The following is a 14,711-nucleotide window of genomic DNA, read 5'->3' on the forward strand; positions in this document are numbered from 1 at the left end:
AATTTTATGTTGTTTTAGTTTCACCACAACTCTATTTTCAGAATATTTTTTTTAATGAGGGACTTGGCTGAGTGCACTCTTGTAATTCCAATGGCTCAGGAGGCTGAGGCAGGAGGATGGTAAGTTTGAGGCCAGCCTTAGCAACCTAGTGAGACCCTAAGCAACTTATGAGGGACTGGAGGAACGGGCAGTGTCTCTTTCCAGATCATTCTTTCATGACACTCAAATGTCCGTTTCCAAGGCTGCAGTGGTAGTCATGAAGCAGTGGACTCCTCCAGTCCAGGAGCCGCAGTCTCCCCTGCTCATGGGCCGTCCTAGCCCCAGGCTTCTGGCTCTACACAGCTCACCCTCTTCTCTGCGGCCAGCACAGGTTCTCAGTGTGACAACATGTACTTTTCTTCTCTGTTTTGGTTTTTTTTAATTTTTTTGGTCACAAAAATGGCATCAGCTCTAGGTTTGCTGTACATTTCTCCAACTGCCATGTTGCCTTGCTGCTGGAAGATGCAGGAACTGTTCTGGGGACTTGGTCCTTTTTCTGACTGGCACCTATAATGGCTCTATAAACCCTTTTATTTCAGAGATCGCTCAGTTTCCAGAATTTTGATTTAACATCTGATTTTTTTAAAAAATATTTTTAGTTGTAGATGGGCACAAGACCTCTATTTTGTTTCTTTATGCGGCGCTGGGGACCGAACCCAGTGCCTCACATGTGCTAGGCAAGCGCTCGACCACTGAACCGCAACCCCAGCCCCTAACGGTTGATTTTAATGTGTATACTAAGTGACCAGTTTAGCAGCAAAGGAGAAGCCGAAGCCTGTTTTCCAGGTTGGTGGGCCTACACAAAGATTACTGTAACTGCCACAGAAAACTCTTAGGGGGCATGATGGACTGTAACGGTCCTCTGAAGATTTCATGTCTGGAAGTGAATCAGGCATAGTGCAGAAATGACACACACGTTACAATCTCTCCCCACTTCCTCCCAGACACCAGCGTGGGAATGTGGGCAGGGTGACACAGCTGGCTGCCACCCAGGCTCCAGGGAAGGGGGGGCCGGCCCTGGATCTGCGCCTCTTACAGTCCCTCCCACTCCATGGTGTCAACGCCAGGTGCTCTCCTGAATTAAAAAGCCAAATTACATCCGATTTCCCTGTTGAACAGTGATGCAATTTTGGAAAGACTTTTTCTTAATATCTAATTGGTATTTAATTACTAGGGGATTCTATTTGCCCTTGGATATAAAATGAAGAGAAGTTTGCCTTCCCTCTTGGCACCCTGGCCCCTGTTTTCAATTCTCTTGTTCCTGCCACCTGGCCACACCATGTTCTGATCCGGATTGGATTGTGAGATCCTGACCATGTTTCCATGGTGGCTGCTTTGGAATAGCAGAGGGGAATGACCGGAGGAGGATGGAAAGGAGGAAGAGATGGGCAGGGCCAGGGCCGGGGGAGGAAGACCTGGGGGCTCTCCTATCAAGTGTTAACAGCCTCATGAGTTGAACTGCGTGCACACCTGAACTTGGACTTGTAATGGTGTCTAGCTTGCGTCTTTCCACTAGCCCTGGCGTGGCTCTGCGTGGACCCTTCCTGGAGAGTCACTAGAAATCCATTTTTCATCCGAGGGGGGGACCATACGTTCCTGAAAGCTCTTGACTCCCTAGGGGAGTGTCCGAATGACGTGTTTCTGAGTGATACCACCCTAAAACGCGGTGACCTGAAACAGCCTCCCATCTCCCACAGTGGGCTTGGCTGTGGGTTGATGGGGCTCAGCAGGGGGTTCTCACTCTGGGATCCCTGGGTTGCCATGTCAGTGGGGCTGAACATGTGAGATGGCTCCCTGATACGCAGAGGGAGCTGCCGCCAGCCAGCTGGGACCATCATTCGGAGGGTGGCCTCTCCACGTGATGCGCAGCTGGGGTCCAGGAGGGAATGTTCCTGAGCGATCATGCGGAGCCCCGGCCAGGTGCTCCAAGACTTCTCAAGCCTCAGCCTCAAAGTCCCGAGCATCACTTGCGCTGCACTCCGTTGGTCAAGCAAATCACCAAGGCCGCCCAGATTCCAGGGGCAGAATGGGGCTCTGCACCTCGTGGGGAGCAGTGCGGCCGCAGGCAGGGAGGCCGTGGAGGCGCTGTCTTCGGAGGTTCTCCAGCTCAGGAAGTAAGAACTGGGACAAGGGAGTGTAGACCCCTTCACGTGTGTTCTCAGGGACCCCAGTGCCGTGGTGGCCGAATGCCCCTGCTGGTCCTGGTGCCTGACTGAGGCCTCCCACCTGGCATGACAGCATCTGTCCTCTAACCCTCTGTCCAGCGGAGGCCACGGGTTCAGCACTTCCTTCTCAGAGCTGGTGGCGACCCTCCTGTGGCTCTGGTTCTTCGCCTGGCACTCTGCTGGGCCCGGCCCACGTTTAGCCAGTTGCGAGACTTTCGGAAGAAAAGCTGTTATTTTTCCCAGTAACTACCACCAGGTATGCTGGGTCAAAACCCCCTTTGTCACACTGGCACAGGCTTCCACAGAGGCGCCCTTGGCTCCCGGAGGGGTTTCAGACTTGTCCACAGCTCGTCTCCCATCCCCCCCCCCCCATCTGCCCCAGCAGGGGCCAGGCAGAGGCTCCACACTGGGGCAGGGGACCCCCCTGCCCTGTGTGTCTTCTCTGAGGTTGAGGCAGGAAGGAGAGAAATGGAAAACAGATGTGTTTCCTGCGGTGCCTGGCTGGTGACACTGCAGTTTTCTCTTGCCCTGGGGGGTCTTCATTGCAGACCCAGCTCATTCCTTCGGGTGGGGTTTCTCCTCAGCGCTGTTGACATTGGGGCTGGACCATTCTTTGCTGTGGGAACCCGTCCTGTGGACTGTTTGGCAACACCCCCGGCCTCTACCCATCCGATGCCAGTGTAGTCCCCAAGTCATGACGACCCCAAAGGTCTTCAGACCTTGCCAGATACGCCTGGGGGACGCCTGCCCCGGTTGAGAATGACCACTCTACACACTTGGTGGGAACAAGGGGCCCACGGGGCAGCTGAGGAGAGACTCTGTCCCAGGACTCCTGGGTGGCGTGTGCTTGCCGGTTCTAGGAGGTGGTGTCGTGCCACATTACCCCATTCCTGGAATCTGCACTTCTAACCAGCTCTGCTTCCCAACTCTGGGGCCTGTAGGTGCAGCACCCACCTTCCGATGTGCTGGATGGGCCCACCCCCGGTCTTGGCTGACCACCCACTGTGCCAGCTGCACTGGGCACTTTCTAAACCTCAGGAGCCCCAGGGAACCTGTCCTGTGGGCAGACCAGCCAGTGTGTGACCAAGTAGACGGCCACACGGGCACAAGGTCTTCTTGCCTGTCCTCCCACACACTTTACAAAGATTCCTCTGTGTCTCCAGCCCCCAGCCCCCACCTGGCTTCACGAAAAAGCAGTCCTGTCCTGGTGGAGAAGGGAGGCCTCCTGTCCAGACAGAGGCCCTCCCAAAATGTGACCTCACAACCCTCCCCTCTTCCTCTGGGGGCTCCTAACACCGCCTGCCTGGAGTCGGACCAAGTGTCACATGTAAAGGGCACAGTCCTCCCAGGACATCCCCTGCTTCGGACACCAACTGCAAGATCAGAGGTCCTCACTTCTGACCAGTTGGCTACAAATTTGGGGGTTTCCCACAACAGGCCCCAGAATCCACTGGAATGACTCACAGTATGCGGGAAAGTGCTGAATTCACTTTTATGGTTTTACCAGACAAAAGACTATAAATCAGAACCAAACCACAGGGAGAGATGCGTAGAGCCAGGTCCGCGAGGGTCCCAGAAGCAAAGCCTTGTCATCCTCAGGGGCACGTGTCCTCCTGGCACACTGATGTGTGACGAATGGGGAAGCCCACCCCTGTGTTGGTGTCCAGAGTCTGGTTTTGTGGTGCTGGGGACGGAGCTGGCCAGAGATCCCAGCATCCACCGGGCAGCGCTCCCTTCTTGGGCTTCTGGGACCTGAGGCCCCAACTGCTCCCCTGTTCTCCCAGCTGCCAGGCTGGGCTTCCCCCCTGTTCCCCAGGGTCCACTTTCTGCTGCTTCTGTCCTGCCATTTCCATCTGCCCAGTTCCCTGTATTAAATTATTGGTTGGCATCAAGAGGTTGCCTGCCGTTTCCTTGCTTGGCCCCTGATTAATAGAGGCACAAATATTTCCATCTCCCTCCACCTAATGACCAGAATGTTCCTGGGCTGCTGTGAGTGCTTAACACGCTCAACCCTCACAAAGCCCTGTGGGGTCACAGTGTTTGTTGCCACCATCCAGAAAAGCAAAGGGGACACCGGAGGGCAGAGCTGTTTGCCAAGTTCACAGGCCTGGAAAGAAGCTGGCTTCTGGCTCTGGAGACAGCCGTCCTACCTGCCGCCCTGCAGCCTCGCTGTTTCCCTAGATGGCAGTTCTTGACCATGCACTACTCCGGCTGACGGCTGTACCGTGACTGTCATTCTACATTCCTAGTTTGGAGGTTGTAGCTATTTGGACCTCGGTCTCCCAGAACATGTCAAATCTGGAGCACTTGAGCCAGGTTTATCCCTTCCCCGCATCATTTGCTTCATGATTTGTCATATCCTGTCTCCCTGGAGTCCCCTCCTACCTTCTCAGCCCCTCTGGTCCTGACCTTTTTCCTCCCTCCTTTTCTTTCTGTTTTATCCCATCTTGCCAGTGCTGCTAAAAATCTAGCCACATGTCCAGGAAGTGGCTCTTATTGGCAGGAGTTTCTGGAGTGCACTAGAAGGCCCTAGATGGTTTCTAGGAACCGAAGGCTTCAAGCACGCGTGGGTATTTGGGACACCTTGAATGCTTCCAGAGGTCTCCACCAAGAGCTTCTAGGACCCCATGTGCAGGCAAGGCCCTGTCCTGTTGAGGACTCTGGATCTCATGAGTTCACCCCGGATTTTCCAGCAGCCATAACAGCAGCCGCTCTCTACCACTGTCCTTGCTGAAGTTGGGAAGGGTCACTCCCAGCAGGCTTGGCTCCTCTGCCCAGTGTTTGGCCCTTGTCCCCAGCATGGTTTCTGGTATCCTATAGAGAGAATCAGCTTAGAGATCCAAGTTGATATTATTTTTAGAAATACAGATCATCTGTTCAGAGAATGAAAACAGCGAAAGTCCTCATATTTTTCCAAAGTTCAAGTTGGAGTAGGGTAATGTGGATGCCAAACTCCTGAATTATAAGGGCCAGGGGTGTAGTAGCTCAGGGGTACAGCGTGTGCTCAGCACGCGTGGGGCCCTGGGTTCCATCCCCAGCACCAAAAAAAAAAAAAAAAAAAAAAACTGAGTTACTGCTGAAACGTCCTCTTTTGTTGCAAAGAGTGACCTTGCCTCCCAGGCAGTCCTTCCTCACTGGACAGGGATGAGCCATCCTAACACAGCTCTCTTTGTTTTGTCCTGTCTGTTCTCAGACCTGAACCCATGCCACTCTTTGTCATTTGGTTTTTAGAAAGGAGGGATCTTCTTTCCATAATTTATGCTGAGCCTGCAGTCTGGTTAACAATGGGGGATTTTTTTTTTTTAAACTAAAATCCTGCTGCCTAGGAAAGTGTCACCTTGTGGCAGGCAGAGCTGGTTTTGATCCTTCAGGTCTCCAACAAGTGTGGGGCTCAAGGATCAGCCTGGCTTTATAAAGCAACAAAACAAAGCAAAATGGAAAATGACCACGTGAAGTCTCACAAACAACAACAACAAAAGGCACTTTTTACAACATAGGCTGAAGGCTCTTCCTCCTTGTTTCCAACCCTCAGCCTGCAAAGGCCGTTGCTGGCAGAATTGCTTCTTGCTCCCAGGAAGTCAGTCTTTGTTCTATTGGAGTGGGGGGGTCTTCTACTAATTAGACAAGGCCCGCCCGTGTTATGGAAGGTAATCTACTTTACTCCAAGTTCACTGATTTAAATGTTAAAATCATCTCCCCCACCTCCTCCGAAAATCACAGAAACATCCAAAATAATATTTAACCAAATATCTGAGCAGCGTGACCCAACCAATTGGATTCATAGGCACAGCCTAACTGAGATCACCCAGATACTGAGGCAAGAACGTGGCACATATTACAGGGACAGCAAAACATATGCTCTGCCTCACTTGCTTTTAGTTGACTTGAAGATCACTAATTTTGAGCCAGGCATGGTAGCACACGCCTGTAATCCCAGCAACTTGGGAGGCTGAGACAGGAGGATCTCAAGTTTGAGACCAGCCTCAGCAACTTAATGAGACCCTGTCTCAAAATTAAAAAAATAATAATAAAATAAAGAAGGACTTGGGATGAGGCTCCATGGTTAAGCACTCCTGGGTTCAATTCCTGGTACCAAAAAACAAAAAACAAAACAAAAAAAAAACAACAACAAAAAAAAAATCACTAGTTTTGGAGGTCACACAGCTGGGCAATATATTATTAGTCTCCCACTGGCTCTGCTGTAGATCACAGCTCTAGTGTGTGTTGTGAGGATGATGATTGCCTAGGTTACTCTTCAGAGACCTGAAGGCATCTTTTGCTGAAAACAGAAGTCTTCACCTAGGTCCGTAGCCGTCCCATGGGAGACTGGGACGGGTGAGAAGGCTGGGCCTCTCTGCCTTCATGTCGTGTCTGTGTCCTCTTGCTGTCTCAACCTTTGGGTCAGCTCTCAGCACTGCATGTAGACGTGTTGGTCATTTGAGAAATGCTTTGTGCAGAACTATAATACAGGGTTAACTTGACCTAGACCTGCCAGCCACCATGAACAGAAACACAGACCGGGAGAGGTGGCACGCGAGTTCCTCAAGATCCCCACCTGTCCTGTCCCTAGAGAGTTGGGTATTCTTCCTTGTTTGAGCCTCTCTCCCTCCCCATGCCCAGCCTGTGTCTCTGTCCCCTCCACACCCTGAGCCATTCTTTGGCCTCTGCATAAAGCCTTTCTTGCTCCCCAACACTCTTCTCTCAGACATTGTTTTTTCCATTGGTTTTTCTGTGGGAAGAGCCTCTGGCCCTGGGTTCCATAGCACAAGTAGTTAATTTGGGAAATGAAACCAGGAAGCACGAACAAGAGAAGAAAAGAAGAGAAAAATGACAGGCAGGGCTGTGTGGGGTAGGAGGTGGTTGCGGGAAACTGAGGCTCATCCCCTCTGGGGAGTCCTGGCGACTGGTGGGAAGCAGCGGCAGTCATCCCGAGCAAGCAATGGGAAGCTGACCATTCACTCCCTGGCCTTCCTTGCCTGCCCTAGAAGGGGGACCAGGGTCCAGTGGCCGGAGGAAGCGCTCTGGCCAAGCTGGGCAGGGCTGCACTTGGGAGCCTCCAGGAGGTCTGTGGGCACAGAGTGGCTACCAGACCAGGGGAGTTTGCTGGTTCCCACTTGGTCTCCACGATGGGGTGAAGATCATACAGGGTCTCGGTCGAGAAGTCCCAGACCAGCAGTGCAAATGAAGAAGCAAAGGAGGAAAAAGGACTTACGTCGGTTAAGTGCAGGTTTTGTTTTCAAGAATGAGACATGTAGGTGCTTCAGCTAACCCAGTCTTCAAACTAACAGCAAGAAGCCCCCAGTTCTTTCAATAAAAATGAGAAATAATTCAAAATTCTCCATTATAATCAGTGTCATTGACTGAATTATGTGCCTCCCTAAATCCATATGTTAAAATCCCAACTGTGAGGGGCTCAGAATGCGACTGTGTGGAGATAGATGTGTGTGTGTGTGTGTGTGTGTGTGTGTGTGTGTGTGTAAGGGTCTTGCTATGTAGACCAGGCTGGCCTCAAACTCCCATTTCTCCCATCTCAGTCTCCTGAGTAGCTAGATTACAGATGCCTGCCATTTCACCTGGATTGGAGGTAGGTCTTTAAAGAAGTCTTTCAGCTAAATGAGGTCACTAGAGTGAGGTCACTAGGGTGGGCCCCAACTCAATATGACTCTGTAAGAAGAGATCAGGACACAGACACACAGAAGGACACAGGGAGAAGGCCTCCTGAGGAGCCAATCCTGCTCACACCTTGATCTGGGACTTCCAACCTCCAGAACTGGGAGAAAATAAATTTCTGTGACTTAAGTTGTCAGCAATTGTAACAGAACAATTCAATCAATTAGGGGCAGAGCGAGTTTTGCAGGGGGTGAGGAAGAATGGGGGATGGGATAAAACAGTACCAGAACACGTCCAGCCGTTAGGTTCCAGCGCTGCCTGTGCTGCTGTTCACTGGAAATCTTCACACCTGCGGATTTGCTTGAAACCTGGCCCCTGACCCCAAATGTTGAAGACGAAATGCTGGAAGAAGAAATCAGAACTGGGTCAGCCTTCGGCATCACCGTGCAGGATCCAGACCAGCAAATCTTTAGTAAGGAAAACAGATGCTGGACTCCAGTCTCTCTCTTTTTTGGCATTTTTGACCTACTGGGGATGGACCCCAGGACCCTGTGCATGCTAGGCAAGTGCTCCCCCAGCCCTTTTTGGTCATTTTAAGACAGAGTCTCCCTAAGTGGTCAAGACTGGCCCTGAACTCACCATCCTTCCTCAGCCTTCCACGTCCGTGGGACTGCAGACATGCCAGGCTATGCTCCATTCCTTAATAAATTCCATAAAGAAATGAATTAAGTACAACCCACATAACTTCAGAAAAAATGTAAAAACGGAAATAGAAAATATGGATCCTAACACCACAATGGAGATAACCACCGTCTACCTAAAACATGCACACATGCATGCGTGCACATGCACACATCGTACTTTTATATAATCGAGATCATTGTTTAGAGCAGAGGTCAACAAAACTTTTCTTCAAAGAAACAGTGAATATTTATTTAAGCTTTGTGGGCCAGACAGCCTCTACCAGGACGACCCAAGTCTGCTGATACAGGCCCAAAGCAGTCTCAGATAATATGTAAATGAATGGGTGTGCTGTGTTTTAAGCAACTTTACTCAGGACACTGTGAGTGGAAGTGGTGGAGAAGTGGGAGGGTAGGCACTGGGGGATGACTTTGAAAGTCTTTTGTGGCCTAGGAGTATGACTCAGTGGTACAGTGCTTGCCTAGCATGCTTGAGGCCCTTTGTTCCATTCCCAGCACAATTTAAAAAAAAAAAAAAAAAAAAAAAAAGCCTTTTTTAATAGACCTGACTTTTCCTCCAGGATACTTCAATTCATGACATGATTCATTATTCTGTTTGTCAAAATCAGATTGTCAAAGGACTGAATTTCTGCAAGTTCAGTTAATGATCTAATTGAGTTTTATTAGTGATTCATGATCCAACAGCATCCTATCTATGAAAGGGAAGGGTGTTCCACTGAGCTGAGCAAAGAGGTAGGTTTTATAGGCAAAGAAAGGGCTGCAAAAAGCAAAAATAAGGAACAAAAAACAGACTGGGCATTTCAAGCCAAAGCAACTTTCTTTATAGGGTTAATGCAGAAGGGACTTCCTTATCCTGCTTAGGTTGACTACGCTCCTTCTGACTGGTTGCTGTGAAAATCTCTCTCTTGCAGGGCACGGAGGTGCATGCCTGTAATCCCAGCGATTTGGAAGTCTGAGGCAGGAGGATCACAAGTTCAAAGCCAGCCTCAGCAATTTAACAAGACCTTAAGCAACTTAGTGAGAGCTGTAACAAACCAAAACATAAAAAGGGCTGGGGATGTGGCTCAGTGGTTAAGAGTCCCTGGGTTCAATCCCTGGTACCAAAAAAAAAAAAAAACAAAACAAAAAACCCTCTCTCTGTCTCTTTCTTCAAACGGCGTATTTTAAAGTTCAGTTTCTTTATATAACACAAGTAACCACATTCTGGTTAGGTCTGGTCTATTGGAACTTAGTGCAGGAGCTCAGTCCAAACAATAGCCTCCCATCAATTTTATTTAATAAGATTAAATTTATCCAGGTGCAGTGGTTACACCTGAAATCCCAGCTACTCAGGAGGCTACAGCAGGAGAATTGGAAATTCAAAGCCAGCCTGAGCAATTTAGTGAGAACCTACCTCAAAATAAAAAATTTAAAAAGGACTGGTAGAATGCTCATCTAGCATGCACAAGACCCCGAGTTCATCCTGGGGGGAAAAAATACATTTGACTCCAAGTCCCCAGGTGCTAGAATTGGTGCATAAAAGAGTCTCATTACCCCTAACACCCCTACTCCATCCCTGCCACCAAACCCTGAGCTTCAGGTAGAACCTCTGGTCTCCCACTTCTGATTCCTCTGAGAGTTCTCAGGCACTGGCTACATGCCCCACCTGCCAATCTGCACCATCCCTACAACCTGGGAAGACTCCCCTCTCTCCAGAGCTGGACACTCCAGTTCTTTGTCTCTGGGAATTTAGACTTCCATTCAATAATCAAGACCTTCTAAGGGAATCTCAAGTCCCCAGGATATGCCCGTGTGCGCTCTCTTCCTCTTGAGACGTGCAGGAAAATTAAACTCAGATGATTTCTGAAGCAGGTTATCTGACCACTTTGTTTGTGCAACATTATATTATAATCACATTAATGTTATATTATGAGCAAATCATCAGTGGTTCTTTAAAAAGCCAGCTCTTGCAGGTCTGGGGCTGTGGCTCAGTTGGTAGAGTGCTTGCCTCCCAAGCACAAGGCTCTGGGTTCAATCCTTAGCACTGCAAATAAATAAAAATTAAAAAAAAAATTTAAAAGCCAACTCTGATGGCTGCCAAGTATTACATTGTGTGGAGGGATCATATTTATTTAGCCATCTATTATTGGGCATTCGAGTTACTTTTAAATCTGTGGCTACATTGAGCAGCTGCTCCTCAGGCCCGACACATTGAGAAATGAGCTGTTCTATCTTCTCTTCTCCAGGGGACCCAGCAATGCTGCTATGTGAGGGGCACTGCCTGGGGCCACACAGCACAGATATTGCAAAGTGGTTTGAGTATCAGCTGCTTCTGAAGATAAGGACGTGGCTGTCTTGGGAAAAGACGAACTAGGGCCACAGCAAAGACTACCTGTCGGACAGCACTGCTGTAGCCAGGCTCAATCTGACTGTCTTAGTTTGCTTGTACTGCTCCAAAATACCACAGTCTGTCCGGGCGTGGCGGTGCACACCCGGGATTCCAGTGGCTTGGGAGACTGAGGCAGGAGGATCGCAAGTTCAAAGCCAGCCTCAGGAAAAATGAGGTGTTAAGCAACTCAGTGAGTCCCTGTCTCTAAATAAAATACTAAAAAGGGCTGGGGATGTGGCTCAGTGGTTGAGCACCCCTGAGTTCAATTCCTGGTCTTAAATAACAAAAATTTGTTTGTCACAGTTATGTTCTTTTTGGGCAGTCCTTGGGATGGAACCCAGGGCCTTGTGCTTATGAGGCAAGCACTCTACCAACTGAGCTTTATCCCCAGCCCTCTCCTGGATCTGGAGGGCTCTCTTCTGGGTTGCAGAGAGCCATCTTCTCACTGTGTTCCCAGATGGCAGAATCAGAGGAAGCTCAGGTGTCTTCTCTGATGGTAAGGCTCTAATCCCTTCATGGGGACTCCACATTCACTCAGCCCCAACTACCTCCCAACAGCCCCACCTCCTAACACTACCACGTCCTGCACAGGACTTCAACATGTGAATTGCAGAAGGACACAAACCTCCAACCCATGGCCTTCAGCCCACCTGAAGCATCCTAATGCAGTTGAAAGCCCACCCTCAGCGGAAAGCTGGGAAGTGGGGATCCCGGAAGTGCTCAGTTCCCCTCTTCTCAACAAGCACTTATTAAATGCTTACTGTGACCCAGGTGCTATCCTAGTGGGCAAGGACCACACAGCAGCTTCTCAAGCAGCTTAAAGACTACTGTGGTGGGGACCAAATGCTCTCCCTTATTCCAGGGCACGGACTTTGTCCAGGTGGAGATAACAATTTCCAGCTTCCTTTGCAGCTAGGCTGACCTGGGAACTGAGTTTTGCCAGTGAGATGTCAAGAGGAGTCTCATGTGGCTCCTCTGCACTTCCTTACGCCTCTGCCTGGGTAGGAAAGCGGGGGATGACTGAGGAATTTTGGAAGCATGTGCTGAAGGTGGTGGAGCCTCCCACACCTGGATCCTTGGAGGACTTCATGGAATAGAGCCTGCCTACTTGCTCCACATGACAAAAAAAATTAAAAAGAAAGAAAGAAAGAAAGAAAGAAAGAAAGAAAGAAAGAAAGAAAGAAAGAAAGAAAGAAAGAAAGAAAGAAGAAAGAAAGAAAGAAAGAAAGAAAGAAAGAAAGAAAGAAGGAAGGAAGGAAGGAAGAAAGAAAGAAAGAAGAAAGAAAGAAAGAAAGAAAGAAAGAAAGAAAGAAAGAAAGAAAGAAAGAAAGAAAGAAACACATGTGTTCTTTAAGCTCTCCCTATATCATGGGATCTTTCTGCCACTGCAATTTATCCTTGGCCTTCACTAAATGAGACATAGGCCTGCAAATTATCTTATTGCAATGAGATAAAAAGAAGAGTGCAGTGGAGGAAGGAGAGAAAGGAAAGTTACCAGTCAGGGTCCAACTAGAAAAAGAGAAATCACTTGGGGTGTTTAACACGGAGGGAATTTAATGTGGGAAATTGGTCATACAGGTGATGGAAGAGGCTGAGCCGCCAAACAAGCCTTCTGAGGCAACCCAGAAATGAGCAGCAGCGGAGGCTGCTACCTACCGCCTCGGGCTGGAGGTGGGGAGCAGCGTGGTGCTGCTAGACCCCACAGCAGGGGTCACACCAAGATGCTGGAAGCATGGAGGAGGTGCCCAGTGGGAGCCGGAGCCATGGAGCAGGTGCAGCTGACGCTGATGACATTGTCCAGGGAAGGTTAAAGGAAGAAATATCCCAGTTTCCTCCTTCCTCCCACCTCGATCGATCTCCTTCCAGCACCTCTTACTAGCCAAAGTGGGCCCGAGGAAGCTGATCCAGGAGCCCGGGACATTCAGGCTTCAGGGGTCAGCCCTGCTGTCATCCAGAGGATGAGGCATGATCCCGAGGACAAAGAAGGGGGTCCACTCGTGGAACCCATGAACGTGTACTCAATTCCTGCTCTGCACCAGACACTGGGTTAGATGCTAGGGATCCTGTTAGGAATTTTTTCAAAGAGCTGCATTTCCTTTCAGCGGCCACACAGATTATGATACGCAGATAACAAACTAGAGAAAACCTTCAGCAGTGTAATCCGAATGTTGATTTTAAATAGGACGTGGCTCCAGTCTAAGGGTGCTTATTGGGGTCGGCCAGTGGCCCAGGCGGGTGACCTGGCTCTGCCATGCACCACACATGGCCTCCATCTTGGGACACTGTGGTGGTTCTCGTTACCCAGCAATGGAAGTGCAGGACAGGGAGATGCCTGGGAGTTGTACACAACACTTCTGCTCACTTGACATTGGCCAGATATGGCCACAGGGCTGCCCTGGCTGCAAGGGAAGCTGGGGCATGGCCCTAGCTGGGCTGGTTCTAATACAGAAGGGAAGAAGGGAGAACGGGCACAGGGTCATGATTGCAGTCTCCACAAAATATAAGTCTGCAAGTGTGATCAGAGAGAACATGTTCCTGGAGGGGCCAGGAATGGGGGCCTCGGACCTGCTTGGGAAGATTAGGAAGGCTCCCTGCAGCTGAGGAGGACAAGAGCTGACCCTGTGATAGGAAGAGGAAGAGCTCTCAGACAGAGGGAAGCGCATCTGATAAAGCCCTGTGGCAGCAGGGGACCAAGTCAGCTCAGGATGGAAGTCAGCCAGTCAGGTTGCTGTCAAAGGGGAGAACAGAGGAGAAGAAGCTGGAGAGACAGGAAGGGGCCTGTGAGGAGAATATGTATCCGTTTCACCCCTGCCCTGGAGGTCACCAAGCTCTGGTCTTCCCCATCTTTCTCTGACTTGTCTGATAGTACGACCCCATTTCGGAAGGTCCCGTACCCGGGAGGAAGGAGGTGTGCAGAGTGAACAAGAAGGATCTGCACACACCCACCTTCCTGGGCTGCCCCTCCAATCTCTCAGCATTAGATAAGCAATAGGTCTCCATGAAAACCCAAAGGATGGTGTTCAGAGAGCTTCCCGATAGCTGAACACAGAGGTTCCTGGAGGATGGTGCTCGGGAGAGGGCAGGGAAGCCTCCCTGCCTCCCACTGCCCCAGGCTACGCGTTCTCCATCACAGTATCCAGTTTACAGTACGCTGGGAAACACACCTGCCTGAGTTTTGAGAGCTGCTGGAGCAAGAAAGGGGTTACAGGAACACCAATGTACAGCCATGCATATAAAGAAGGGGCAATCTTGGGGACTAAGCCCTAGCTAGGTGGGATCAGCCACTATCTCCATTTAGACGGTGTCAGAATGGAATTGAGTTCGTGGACGCCAAGCTGCAGACTTGCTTGCTTGTGGAAAGAAGACGCCATACCTCTTCAAGGCACAGAGGTCTTTCAGGCCGATCATAGCAGGAGAAAACTGTTTTGTTTTGTTTTTTCCCTACAGGGCTGGACAACAAGCCAAGACCTTGCAATCCTGTGGCAGTTTTGTTTTTATTCTAAAAGCAGCAAACGGGAGCCACAGGGTCTTGAGGGGAGTCCCTGTCGGTTCTGTGCAGGCAGTGCTCGCTCCAGCTGATGGGTGCAGAAGGGACTATAAGGCATTTGCCAAACCTCTGGAACCATCGCAGTCAGGAGCATGGGCTCAGATCCCCCGGCGAGTCTCACATCAGCAAGGGAAGGAGATCCTACATGAGGGAGGTCAACGAGGACCGGACCCCTCAGGGAGGGCCTGGTGGTCCTAGCGAGAGACCTGCACACGGGCGAAGGGGATGGGGCGGGTCCCACAAGAGACACAACCTTTTGGTAACCCATGCTAGAACCCCTC

This window comes from Sciurus vulgaris, assembly GCF_902686455.1.
Source record: "Sciurus vulgaris genome assembly, chromosome: 3".
Classification (NCBI taxonomy): Eukaryota; Metazoa; Chordata; class Mammalia; order Rodentia; family Sciuridae; genus Sciurus; species Sciurus vulgaris.